Raw genomic sequence first — 12628 nt, forward strand, 5'->3', positions numbered from 1 at the left:
TGTTAATACAGTAAAAAGTAATTATGAAAATAAAATTTCATTTTAGACTTAAAATAACTTGGTTTTTTAAATACCCTTTAAAAAGTATACAATTTGTTTAGCTGTTATCAATTTATTTATTCAATATTCATCGGCTAAATAACATTATTGCTAATAAATGTTCAACATGAATATTAAGGTATTTAAAAAAATTAATATTGCAACAATAATCTGCCTAACTTATTAATATATTTATTTTTAATAAACAATATAATAATGAACAAAAATAAATCTAGAATTTATTTAAAGTAAATATTAATAAGGCTATTAAACAAGAAGTACATAATAATGAAATCAATTGTTACTAATCTAAATGTTTGAAATGACCTACATTATTTTCTAAGCATTTTCGCGCATTTTCGCGCATTGGCGGAGAAATTTTATATTATGCTTCCTCTAAATTTTGAGGCATAGTTTGATAAACCTGGTCCTAAATAAAAGCCCATATAAAAAGATCCAAGGGTGTTATATCAGGCGATCTTGCAGGCCAATTTAAAATTCCCTCACTACCAATCCAACGATGTGGTTTAAAATTGTCTAAAAACCTTGCACAAGGCCGATTACGTTGTGCAGGTACACCGTGGGACCTATAGTTTCGGAAATAGCAATAGCCACACATAGCAAACAGGACACCTTGTATGTGTATTTATAAAAACTAATCATCATACATTAAAAAATATTGAAACTAGTTACAATTATAAGAATGTATCACGACAAAAACAGATAGATTGTTTATTTGCGTTTTATTCTATTCTTTCTCTTTATTTAATTTAAAGCTCTGAATTTAAAGCTATATTTAGAAGTTTTGCATGTGTATAGTCCAAATTAGGTTGCATAAGATTATTACGTAAAGTCTCATTTCATTCTCTGAAAAAGATATTAATTTATCAATTTTGTTCATGTCTAAAATTACCAATAAAATTTCGAGAATGTCCGACTATCCATTTTTTAATTTTGCCTTTAATAAATAAATTGAATTTATTGTAAGGAGATCAAAAGGGAAGTGAAGCATGAACTATTGGGCTTATATAGATGTAATAACGTTGTCCTAATGTAGTTTTAACTTTTGGTAAGCAGCCAGTATACTTTTTAGATCGTGTTACATCTGTATGCAATATAGTACTTAAAGTATCATGTTTTTTAAACTGCCCTAATATTAGGTTTTGAAAATATATTTGCCTCAAATCCATAACTTCACATTCTTTGAAACGAGAGTTAGAAGCATAATAGCGATCTTTACCTACAATTATTCTTAATATTCACAAATATTTACAGCACATTCTAATATGCATTCCTAGAGTTCCTCCCCAAATATGTTAGATGTGGCTGAGTTAGGGCAGTGCTTAAGAAATGGAACATCAAAATAATTTTTTAATTATTTAAATTTACCAGCGCATGATCTTAATTTGTTTATTACATGCTGAATATGATTATCCCATTTTAGATGTGTATTACACTTAAAAATATTTCAATTTAGACAACAAGTTTTTGATTATTAAACCATTTTAATAGATTACATAAGTTATTTTTATCTTTAAAGCCACCCAAGACTTTTCTTTATAGATAACCATTGAACCATCAGCAAAACAAATGATATCTCCTGAGGAATAGATGTGAAAAATATTATTTTTATATAAAACAGTCTTTTAAGGAACTCCCATGTTTATAGATGATGCTGTTCTAAAGACATTACCAATTTTCACACTTTTTAGTTATTTGAATAAATACCTTGCGAAAAGCTTTAAAGTTATTCATCTAATCTATTGTTCTAGTGATTTAAGTAAAATTCTATGGTCAACCGTATCAAAGGCTTGGGCAAGGTTCATAAACACACACAATATAAGATATATAACTATATTATTATTTTTTTGTTAAAAAGGTTAAGTAGAGCAGGGTAGACAATCTTAACCTGGACTTCTTTTCGCAATAGTATAATTATGTTTAGGATATACGATCATTTGTAAATCTGAAAACTTTTTTTTAATATTATTTTTTGTATTTATTAAATATTTATTATTTCCTCAAAATTTCATAATTTTAAATAAACTTTGTATTATAAATACTTTAATAATAATTATACATGCTTTGGTATTAAAGAAAACAAGAAAATATTTATGGTTTCGCCAAAGTTTTAGCGCGTTTTTCTTATCTTAACGTATTTCATTTTTTCGGTTCGATTTTGCATCGTCATAATTAACATCAAGCTACCTAATTAAATTAAAAAGATTAGGAAAAAATATTTACCCTTAAAAAAAACCTCTGAATTTCACCCCGATGCGGTATCCCATACGCACTTAAAATCCGAAAAAAAAAAATTGAAAATAAAATCAAACCACTCGACACCCAAAAGTACCCTTCAGACACAGACTTTTATTAACTTGAAAAAAAAATGTTCTTTTTGTTGTAAAATACAATCAAAAAAAATCTCGAGTCGCGTGATATTTCACGTTAATTTGATGACGCGACCGTCCGTTAGCCAGCAGCGATGCTACAAAACTGAATTAGCGAACCGCGAAGGTACGAAACGTCGCGACGTCCGAGCGACGTCACGGAAGCGTCGCGAGTGCAGCAAAAACGTAGAGAGCGTCGGGACGCCACCGAGCGCCGGGATTCGCTCTGCAAGACGTCGTCGCCCTCGTCCTCGTCGTCGTCGTTTCAGGGGGTTTAAATTTTCATTACTATATAGTTAATATATATTCAATTTAATGACTATTTAGATATCTAAAAATTGTGTTACTTGAAAACAAATTAATTTATTTTGTGGAATTTTAAGGATCTTTAATTTTTAATAGAGAGATTTCTTTAAAAGTTTGATTTTTCCCGTTAGTTGGTGTGATTTAAAATAATCGAAAGCAGTCAACCAGATGAAATTTATATGCGCAGTGGCAAAAATCTTGGACGAAGGGTTTTTTTTTATATTTTAAAAACTCTGCTCATAGAAGCCTGTGATATAGCCGAGTAATGTAATCGAAATCAATTAAGTGATAGTGATAAATACATAAAAAATTAGTTATTAATTGGTCAAACTCGTGAAATAATTATCAATTTATTAAAAGCAGTGGCTGGCAAATTTAATATTCCTGTTACAAAGTTATTTTCCAAAAAATGTTTCCTCAAATGTAAATACTAATCCACCCCTAATACAGTCAACGTCATTTTCACCCCTAAAAAAGAAACCGAAATAGAAACATTAAATGCAGATTTGGAAATTATGCGGAAAAACTATTCCTAGTCATCATGTAAAGGCAAAGGCGGTTTCTACATTACAAAAAAATTTTCCAAGAAATAGACTAGAGGGCTAACAAGGACATGAAGATACTTTCCGTAAAGAAGTTCAGAAAATTGGTTTCCGTTGGAAAACATTTCAAAACAATAATAATAGAAAAATGCAATTTTGAGGTTAGTTTTTTGTTTTTATTATACCGACAAGGCGTGTGTTACTTTTGGTGTTTATGATTAGTATATTAGAATACAAAGTAAATCGCAGTATATGATATTATATTTGTACATTGTCATCATAGTAATAATAACATGAAATGGGTTCGGGTACTTAAAAAATATTTGGGGCTTTGAAACAAGTTCAGAGGCGAAGTGGTAAGTATTGATCTATAAAATAATTTATAATTAATTAATTTTTCAACATTTAATTCCAATAATAATTGTATTTAATATTAAGCAATACATGGTTTTCAAGGTTTTTTTTTTAATCAAAATTTTGTATATTCTCTTCTCGCCAGTAAATTACTTCATACTCCAGAAAAGAATCAATTGAGGACAATTTTTTTTACTTAACTTTTAAATTATAGTTTAACCAGAGGAATGTATTACATGAAGAGGATTATGGACCACAACATTTACCGTCAAAGAGCACGAAACCTATATTAACTTGTAAATTTGAATATCTTTTAAAATATATATATTTTTTTTTAAATAATAATATTTTGCCTTTTATTGGCTATTATTTCATTTTAGAATATTATATGTATTTGTAAATATTTGAATTTAACATAAAAAAAACCAGTTCAAACAGGGTTATACATTTTTACCTATATAAAAAGGCAAATACTATGCTATAGAGTAAACTAAAAAAATTGACCGAAAAAATTTTATACATTTTTGTTAAAAAATAAAAATTGTTATATTTATTTAGTACAAAAAAATTGTAACATCGCCGATTTTTTATAGCTTAGAGATTTTTTTTAATAAAACTTTTTATTTATAATATACCTTTTATCTACTGGGTTATTATAACCGGTTCAGTGCTCTTAAAAACAAGTAAAATACGTGTTTTCATGACTGAAAATTAAAATTATAAAACCTTTATTTTATTTCAACATTACAATTATAAATAAAACATCACTTCTGTTTATTATAAATGTTTCATAATAAAAATATAGTACCAAGCAATTTAAAAACAATCGGCTACAATTATTGATTTTTATTTACTATAATAGATAATATATTTATTTTAAAATATTGCTAAAAGTTACGCAAATTTTAAAAGTTTACGGCTAAAATATGCCTAATGTAAACTCAGTCCAAACTTGCGACCAGACGACTAAGGCATATTCAAGTTTCGCCTTAAAAAGACACAGAATAGTTTTTTAAGTGTATCAATATCCTAAAATTCACCAGAGACCTGAGCTATTCCCACGCACATTAAAAAAAAGTTACATAAGAGAGAGTTAAGTACTGACCTTAGAGGAATTCCTGAAGTAGGATGGTAATCCCAAGACCCAACTCCATTTACCGTCACAAACTGCGACCATGTATTTGCGTGTAAAAGCGCCATTAATTTATCAGAAAAGGCAAATACTTTTAATTTTTCCAGTAGTAAAACATAATCCAGTTTCTAGAAGGCTTTGGACAGATCTATGAGAATAAGGTCCTCTTGGGAAAAGCCTTTAAGGGATTCGGCGAAGAAAAGTCAAGTATTACTTAGTTTGTTCTTCTGTCTTGTTTGATTTCATGAAAATAGGACTTACCTTTGAACAAATTAACTGATTGGATAGGCAAAGGCTAGCTGAGGAACAGAGCATAATCTCTTAAAAAGAAAGTGTCATATCTGGTCATTTATTGTTTTTCATTGATTTCAGTGTACGAAAAACCTCGTCTTCTCAGAAAAAATTTATGTCAATGATGTGATAGCTTACAGTATTACTAGTGGAAGTAGCTGCAAAAGAGTTACTAGAATATTTTTTTTAAAAGGCCGTGAAAGCATTAATAATTTCGTTATTTTTTTCCGTTAGTTAGGAGAAACGAAAATAGTCAACTTATTTATTTATATACTTACCATACGAAAACACGATCACTCAAGACTACTAGAAATATTTATTTTTAATTTATTTAAATCTCATGCCAATATTCCGAACTTCAATGACCTAAAATGACAACTTCCGTCAGCGATGCGGCTCCTTATATACTCGGCATAACGTTGTTTCGGAAGATTCTCGCTAACGTTTGAGACGTCGTAGCGTCGAATAACGGAAAATCATGGTTTCTTAATGTTTATAATATGACCACATTATATACCATAGCATTTGAGATTTGAGTAAAGCCCGATTGTTTAGTGTTAATCACCAAAATTCATTAGGATTAACTTTGATTTGATGTTCTGCCTGGAGTACAAATTGTTTATGTAAGACTTCAATATCGCTTTTTATTTGAGACCAAATTGTGGAGATTTCTGATTTTGATAGACATTACCATCTGGTAATGTCTATCAAAATTTTTATATTTCAGTTTTAATGCATTTTTTGATTTAGGCACCCACTTGTCAATATTAGTAAATAGTTATTTAAAAAAATCATCGTAAGCTAAGTTTAGTGGATGTATTGATAAATAAGCGACGATTTCGTAGGCAATTCCTGATATAAACCAATAAGATTTTCTTTTTTATTCATGTATTTTCGAGAGACATGACACCTTGTGGTGCTTATGTGAGGCATTTTTAGTTGCTGAAAGGGAAATGTTAATAAGAAGTGGTGGTTGATGTGAAACTTCATTTTTGATTAGGTCAGTAGTTTTTTTGTCACTATATTAAGCGCCATTAAAAAGCACTAGATCTAACAAGCGATTGTTATATTAAACTAATTAAAATTATGAGAATTGAGGATAATAATGAGTTGGTTAATTTACTGGATGAAAGAAGGTCATTATCTACGTAATCTTCATGTTCAGTCAAATTAAAGTAATCTAGAATTCAAACGTCTTCGTGATAACGAATATCTTGCAATATTAAGAAGTCATAATTTGACTTAAAGTCATTTACAGAACAATTACAAGGAGAGGTGTATGTATGTCAATGTGGCCAGGCATAAAAGGAGTCTTAGAGAAAAGAATGACAATTTATTATATGTAACTAGAATTTCACCTCCACCTCTCTTCAGACCAGTGGCAACTTGATTACGATCACACCCGAAAACCTCAAAAACAATGAAATAAGATGAATTCATTTGTTGAAATGATAGGATCTAGGCAGCTTTCAGGGAAAGCTATAATTCCATAATCATAGTGAGTGGAACAGTGGACAATGGTTATTAATTTATTGCGAATCCCACCTATATTTTAATAATTAATACAGGGTGTTTCAGAACTATGGCATCAAACTTCCAGGGATTGTTCAGTGCAACAGTAGAATCCATTTGAGTATAGGAAGCCATGTCCGGCAATGTGTCACTACGCCACTACGGCCCTAAGACGCGTTTAAATTTAGAAAAAATATTAATTGCCTAAATAGGATCTGATGCATTTATTTTTACCTTTTGTATATGATACCATCACAAAAATTGTTCAAAATGTCTTCCTCCAACCTCAATACACCGAATTAAACGCCGCACATGACTTCGGCGGACTACACTAAAAGTTTGATCCTCGTTTTGAATAATTTCAAAGGCTGCTGTTATTCGTCCAATTAAGTCTAGCTCTGATTCTACCGGAGTTTCGTAGACTAAAGACTTTACATGTCCCCACAAGAAAAAAACCGAGCGAGAGGCCAAGAAACTTCTCCACCTCTGGCAATCCAACGGTGATCAAACCGCTATGCCAAATACTCGCGTAATTATACAGCAAAGTGAGCCGGCGCTCCATCATGCTGAAACCACATTTGCTGTCTAACGTTTAGTAGAACATTTTCAAGGAGTTCTGGGAGAACTTCTCCCAAGAAACGCAGATAAATAGGTCCTGTTAACCGTTCCGGTAGAAGGTATGGCCCAATTAAATAATCATCAACAATGCCTGCCCATACGTTGACAGACCAACGATTTTGATGTTTTCTTGGAAAAATTGAATAAGGATTTTCTTCGTCCCAAACATGGCTATTCCCACTATTAAAAATACCGTCTCTTGTGAAAGAGGCTTCATCGGTCCACAAAACATATCGTAAAAAATTTGGTTGTGCAATGATGTGATCCAGAAGCCATCGACAAAATTGAACTCTAGGATGATAATCGGCTGCAGTCATACCTTGAACTTTCTGAAAGTGGTAAGGATGGAGTTGTTGCTCATTTAGTACCCACCAGAAGCGTTACTCGTATTCATATTCTTAGCGACCTCACGTGTGCTATTTGATGGTTCATCGGCAACTCGCTGAAGCACCTCTTCTTTAAAATCGACCGTTCTTATGGTTCGAGCAACACCAGTATCATGCATCTTGGTCTTAAACATGCCTGTCTCAGCGAGCCGCCGATGAACCGCAATAAATTTTTGTATCCAGGATACAGTCGTTCGGGATAACGTTCATGATACAACCGTGATGCTGCTCGTGCATTGCAGTTTGTTGCTCCGTATGCCAAATGCATATCCGCCAATTCTTGATTGGCAGAGTTTTCCAATAGCAATAAATGTTTAAAAATTGGAAGCTATAAAATTTTTAAACATGACATTGAGAATTGACATTGATAAGCATTCATTTTAAATACTTGTTATTATGGTATCATGTACGGAAGGTAAAAATAAATGCAGCAGATCCTATTTAGGTAATTTATGTTTTTTATAAATTTTAACGCGTATTAGGGCCGTTGTTTCTTTACTCAAATGGATTCTTCTGTTGCACTGAACAACCCCCAGAAGTTTGACCCCATAGTTCTGAAACACCCTGTATTAAGTGAAGGTAGTGGATCAAGGATGTCGGGAGTATAATTTATTTTACTAGTACTAGATGATGTCAGTTGATTAACAGAGTTATTTGTAGCTTGAGAATTATTTTGAAAGGGTTTGTGTACATTGTTTGCATCGTTTTGCCCCTTCTATCTTTAGTCTTTCCATTAAAAAGTAGTGTAGAAAGTATCCACTGGATTGGATTTCTTACCTAAAACATTGGTAACAACCTTAATTAGATCAATATTTAATTCTTTCAGGTTCCTAACACTGGAAGTGATTTGATTGACATTCTGAATGCCTATGCTCACATCAAGGATTTCCTCAGAAACATTTTTTTTTAATTTCTACTTTATTTTTTCTCAAAAAAGTTTACAATTTAAAAGCAAATTTTGACTCATTTAGAACTTCAATTCAAATTTTGTATTTCTGAATTATTTGAACGTTATTATCGTATGTATTCTATAGCACATAAGTAGTGTGATTTTGACTTCATACTGGTATTGAGCTTCATGAACATCTGAATAGAAGTCAAAAGATAATCTTATACGACGTCATAACTGGGCATCTTTGGTTTTAAAAAGGTCCTCGAAATTATTCTTTTAATTGACTACAAAAATTAATGAGCAAAGTACATATAAGATAAAAGTTAAATTCTAAATACGTGTATACGTGAATCCGCTTGATTAAACTGCTTACTATTTTTAAATTTGTATAAAAACTCTTAAAAAAAAAACTAGTATATTCCAGTTGTCCCTTTCAAAAAAACAAATTCAATTTGAGCATTAAAAAAATCTCATTAGAATCGCGAAGCTTTACTCAAAATAAAAAGGTAAACATGCCGAGATTCATAACGTTAAAAAAACAAAAATAACGAGACTTTAATGGAAAACCTGTCGTCTCTCTCTCTGCCTGTATTTGATTTTGTATTTACATGTTTTTATTAACTTGATATTGGATTTAAAATTAACAAAAAAGGGCATAGATTCCCTTAAAACCATTATAAATAAAAATATGAGCATTATATGCATTTAAATTATGCCATTACTGGTTAAAATAGCAGGAAGCGGTTATAAAATAATGCTAAATAGGCCATAAAATAATATTAAAAAGTTTTAATTGACTTTGAACTTACTGCATCTCATTCCATAATTTTAAACATGGAAACGTGGCTCAGCTGAAAATGGCGTCATTTGTCATTGAAAATGTGCCTTCTTTGGTAATTTATGGGGTTTAAAGCCTTATGAAAAGTTTGCCGAGTTGGCTTAAAAGATAGGCGGCTTTATTTTTTTCGTAAACCGTAACACTGATCTACATACAGTGCTAAATAGCTGATAAGGAAATCCTCAAGCTACACAAACTTTTTTTTTTGTTAATATTGAGTCCGTATACCACGTTGCTCCTTTTTAATCAAACTGTAAAAAATGGATACGACTAAGATCATAAAACTTTATTGAGCTCACGATCTTATTTCCCTTTTCAAGTTTTTCCTATAATTTAATTTCGCATACTTTTCCACGGAGCAGGTGTCCGTCTTACTCCAATTTTCCTTTTTTATTGAACGTGATACCGAAGGATACACAGGTAGAGTGGTCGTTTGGGACAAAACTTCGGGTCAAAATACATCGATGTAAAGGCCTCGATGTCGTTATAGAACACGAGATCGTTTGTGGGTGATAACTAAACAGATGCGGTTGGGTTTGATTTAATATGAAATTTCCAAGCAAGGGTCCAACTAGGGATTGATTTTTAAATAAAGTTTAAGCCCTAAACTAGAGGTATGTTTTGAAAGCAGATGCAATAATTAAAAGTGGAAAATGATTTTTACCTATTATTTCTCAAAATAAATTTAGGTCAGTGAATCAGAAGAAGAAACAGAATTTTATATTGCAATGACACCTAACAGTATTGCTTTAAAACCTAAACTAAGCTATATAGAACCGAGAAGAAATATTCTATGAAATCAGGATGTTAGTCGTGAGTTTTATAATGGATGTTTGGATTGAAAAAACGGCTTGCCTTGAATAAGTAATTAGCCGGCAATATGTCTTTGATGTCTTGAACCTGATTACCATTTATTACAATTTAAGGCAATACACTTTTAGGATCATAGAACCTGAGATAATAATAGAGCTCAAATTTCGAGATTGATGTGTGAATATAGATTGATTTCTAACCCTTTTTTTTATCTCATATAACTGACGCACAGAATTTGCGTATATTAACTAAATCTGTTTTCAAGAGGGCCCGTTTGAAATTTTCCTAAGAGACCATATCTCATATCCAGTTTATCAAAACAATATTCAATTTAATATGATATAAAGCAGTTAAGAACTGTCGAGGACTCTCCTTGAGACAGTGCCAAGGATTGAGTCAAACTCGACGTTTTCCATTAATTTCCTTATAATAGCTTCTTGATAATTTTAGCTTTCAACAGAAGTTTTTCTACGGAATCGGTAAAGATATTAGTTAAGCCGTATGGTGACTTAGTTCTGTCGAAAATTTAAGTGCATGAATGGCACAAAACATTCAAAAGAGACTAGGATCACAAATGTCTTTACTCATGTATTCATTTGCTTCCTTTATATTTAGAGCATATTATTTTTTAAATATTCGGATTTTGAAGTATTGCAAAAATTGTGGATTTAGAAGTATCCAACTACTGGGCCTAAAAGTTACAAAATAAAAATAAATAAAGTAGTCCTAAATAAAAGAGTATTGTCCAGAAAAGAATTCCCAATGGTTTTATTATGAATTATGAAAAATAGCATCTTTTACCTTTTAACTTATGTTAAATGAATTTCCATTACGAAGAGTCTAATAGACGTGTACACCCATACTCAATCTCCACCTTCTATTTCTCACATTTATGTATGTAGTATATTTAATTCTTTAACGTCTATTATAAAATATGCAAGCGCTATTTGTTTTGATAAAGAAACAGTGCTATAATAAATATTCTCGAACTCATTTCGAGATAGGTACCTGTAGCGTCATCTAAAAGTGATGCTTTAAAACAAGCATTAGAGTAACTAGTGCTGAAAAGGTACACTATTCAAATAAATTTAATTTAAAAAAAAATAAATAAAGAATGTTAAAACAACTTTTTTATGGCTATTACAAAACTCCTTTTCTTTTAAAATTATGACTGAATCATCAATTTGGCAGCTGAAAATTATCATTAATTTTGAGTGATTTTTAGGCGAAATTACAGTACTTAAACAGCTTGGAAATACTACCGTTGAGCCTCTTACGGCTTAGTGAATTTGACATTAATAAAATGGCTCTAAATTGTTAATCATCACTATAATTATCGCCACGTCTGCGATAACTGCTTTAAATGTCTTCTAAAACCTTATTATGTTTATCGCACTAAAATTACTCTAAATTTTATGTATTTTAAGGCTAAAACAATTTTACAAATGTTAAGACTTAATAAATTTAACAACACTTCATTATCTTGAGCCAATGCTGTCCAGAATATAGGCTTGCGAAGTGCATGTCAGTATCTAAAAAAAAGGATTTCTGATTCTTCCATACTTCTAGGATTTTTATGCGTTAATTTTTGAAGAAATACTACACCTACGAACATTTCAAATAATGTCAAATCTGTAGCACATACTTTATTTTTTTGTACCGTAGATGTAAAAGTTGATCATCTACGGTACATTCGAACCTGTCTACACTTTGTAGAAATTTTATAAAAATAAATTAATTATAAAGATTGATGATGCATAACTCTGCTTAACTTATATTATTACTTAGAGTTGTTTTTCTACCTAAATAAGTTTTGATGTAACAAAAAAATGGAAACGATGTTTTTCCGTAAAAAATATAATTTTATTAAAAAAAAAACAAAGTTGAAAAACAAAACGAATGACTTTACTCTGCGGCGGTACAATCGATTCTAAAAACTATATTTAGCTTAATTTACAAATATACCAAAACTGCTGCATATAACAATGTTAAGAGCGCGAGATACCGATTTTCGGAACTGTGATCCGGCTTCGCTGGTGGTCGTATGACGTAACAAATATGTCAATTATCCGCTATTTAATTAAGTCCGCTCTATAATTGTCCATATGTTAGAAAACTAGAGTGGAATTTTGTTGTTGTTTCAAATTGTATACTAAAATAAGCTCTTATAAAAAAATATTTTTTTTAGGAATAAAAGTAAATAATCGCTGCTCTTTTATTATTTATTTGGTTTTGAATATATAACAAAAGAAAATAAATGCTCTATTTTTCAAATAATTAACTTAAAATTAACATGTAGGTAGAAGTCTATTCTTGAAGTGCTATAATATAGTGGGTTGGGTTGGGTACATTTATTTTTTGCAAACATCAGGACTATGTAGTGTAAAAGCCTGATGATGATAAATGAACTCATCGAAATGCATAATAACTCTATACAAAAAGATTTCTCAACCTGGTATGTTAAAATTAGCGTTTGAATTTTGATTTTATCTAAATTGCGTACAAATGGGTTTTT

At 30.8% G+C, this 12628-nt stretch overlaps 1 protein-coding gene across 2 annotated transcripts in view; it reads right to left on the reverse strand.

The window, feature by feature from the left end:
• LOC126745370 (pseudouridylate synthase RPUSD2-like) overlaps positions 1-2589 on the reverse strand; it is a 427187-nt gene extending 424598 nt beyond the window's left edge. For both annotated transcript variants that reach the window (XM_050453192.1, XM_050453190.1), the window contains exon 1: positions 2284-2589. The gene's annotated coding sequence lies outside the window, so the exon portion shown is untranslated. The remainder of the gene's footprint in view (positions 1-2283) is intronic.
• Positions 2590-12628: the final 10039 nt, after the last annotated feature.

The sequence above is a fragment of the Anthonomus grandis genome, chromosome 15 (genome assembly GCF_022605725.1).
Source record: "Anthonomus grandis grandis chromosome 15, icAntGran1.3, whole genome shotgun sequence".
In the NCBI taxonomy this organism is placed as follows: Eukaryota; Metazoa; Arthropoda; class Insecta; order Coleoptera; family Curculionidae; genus Anthonomus; species Anthonomus grandis.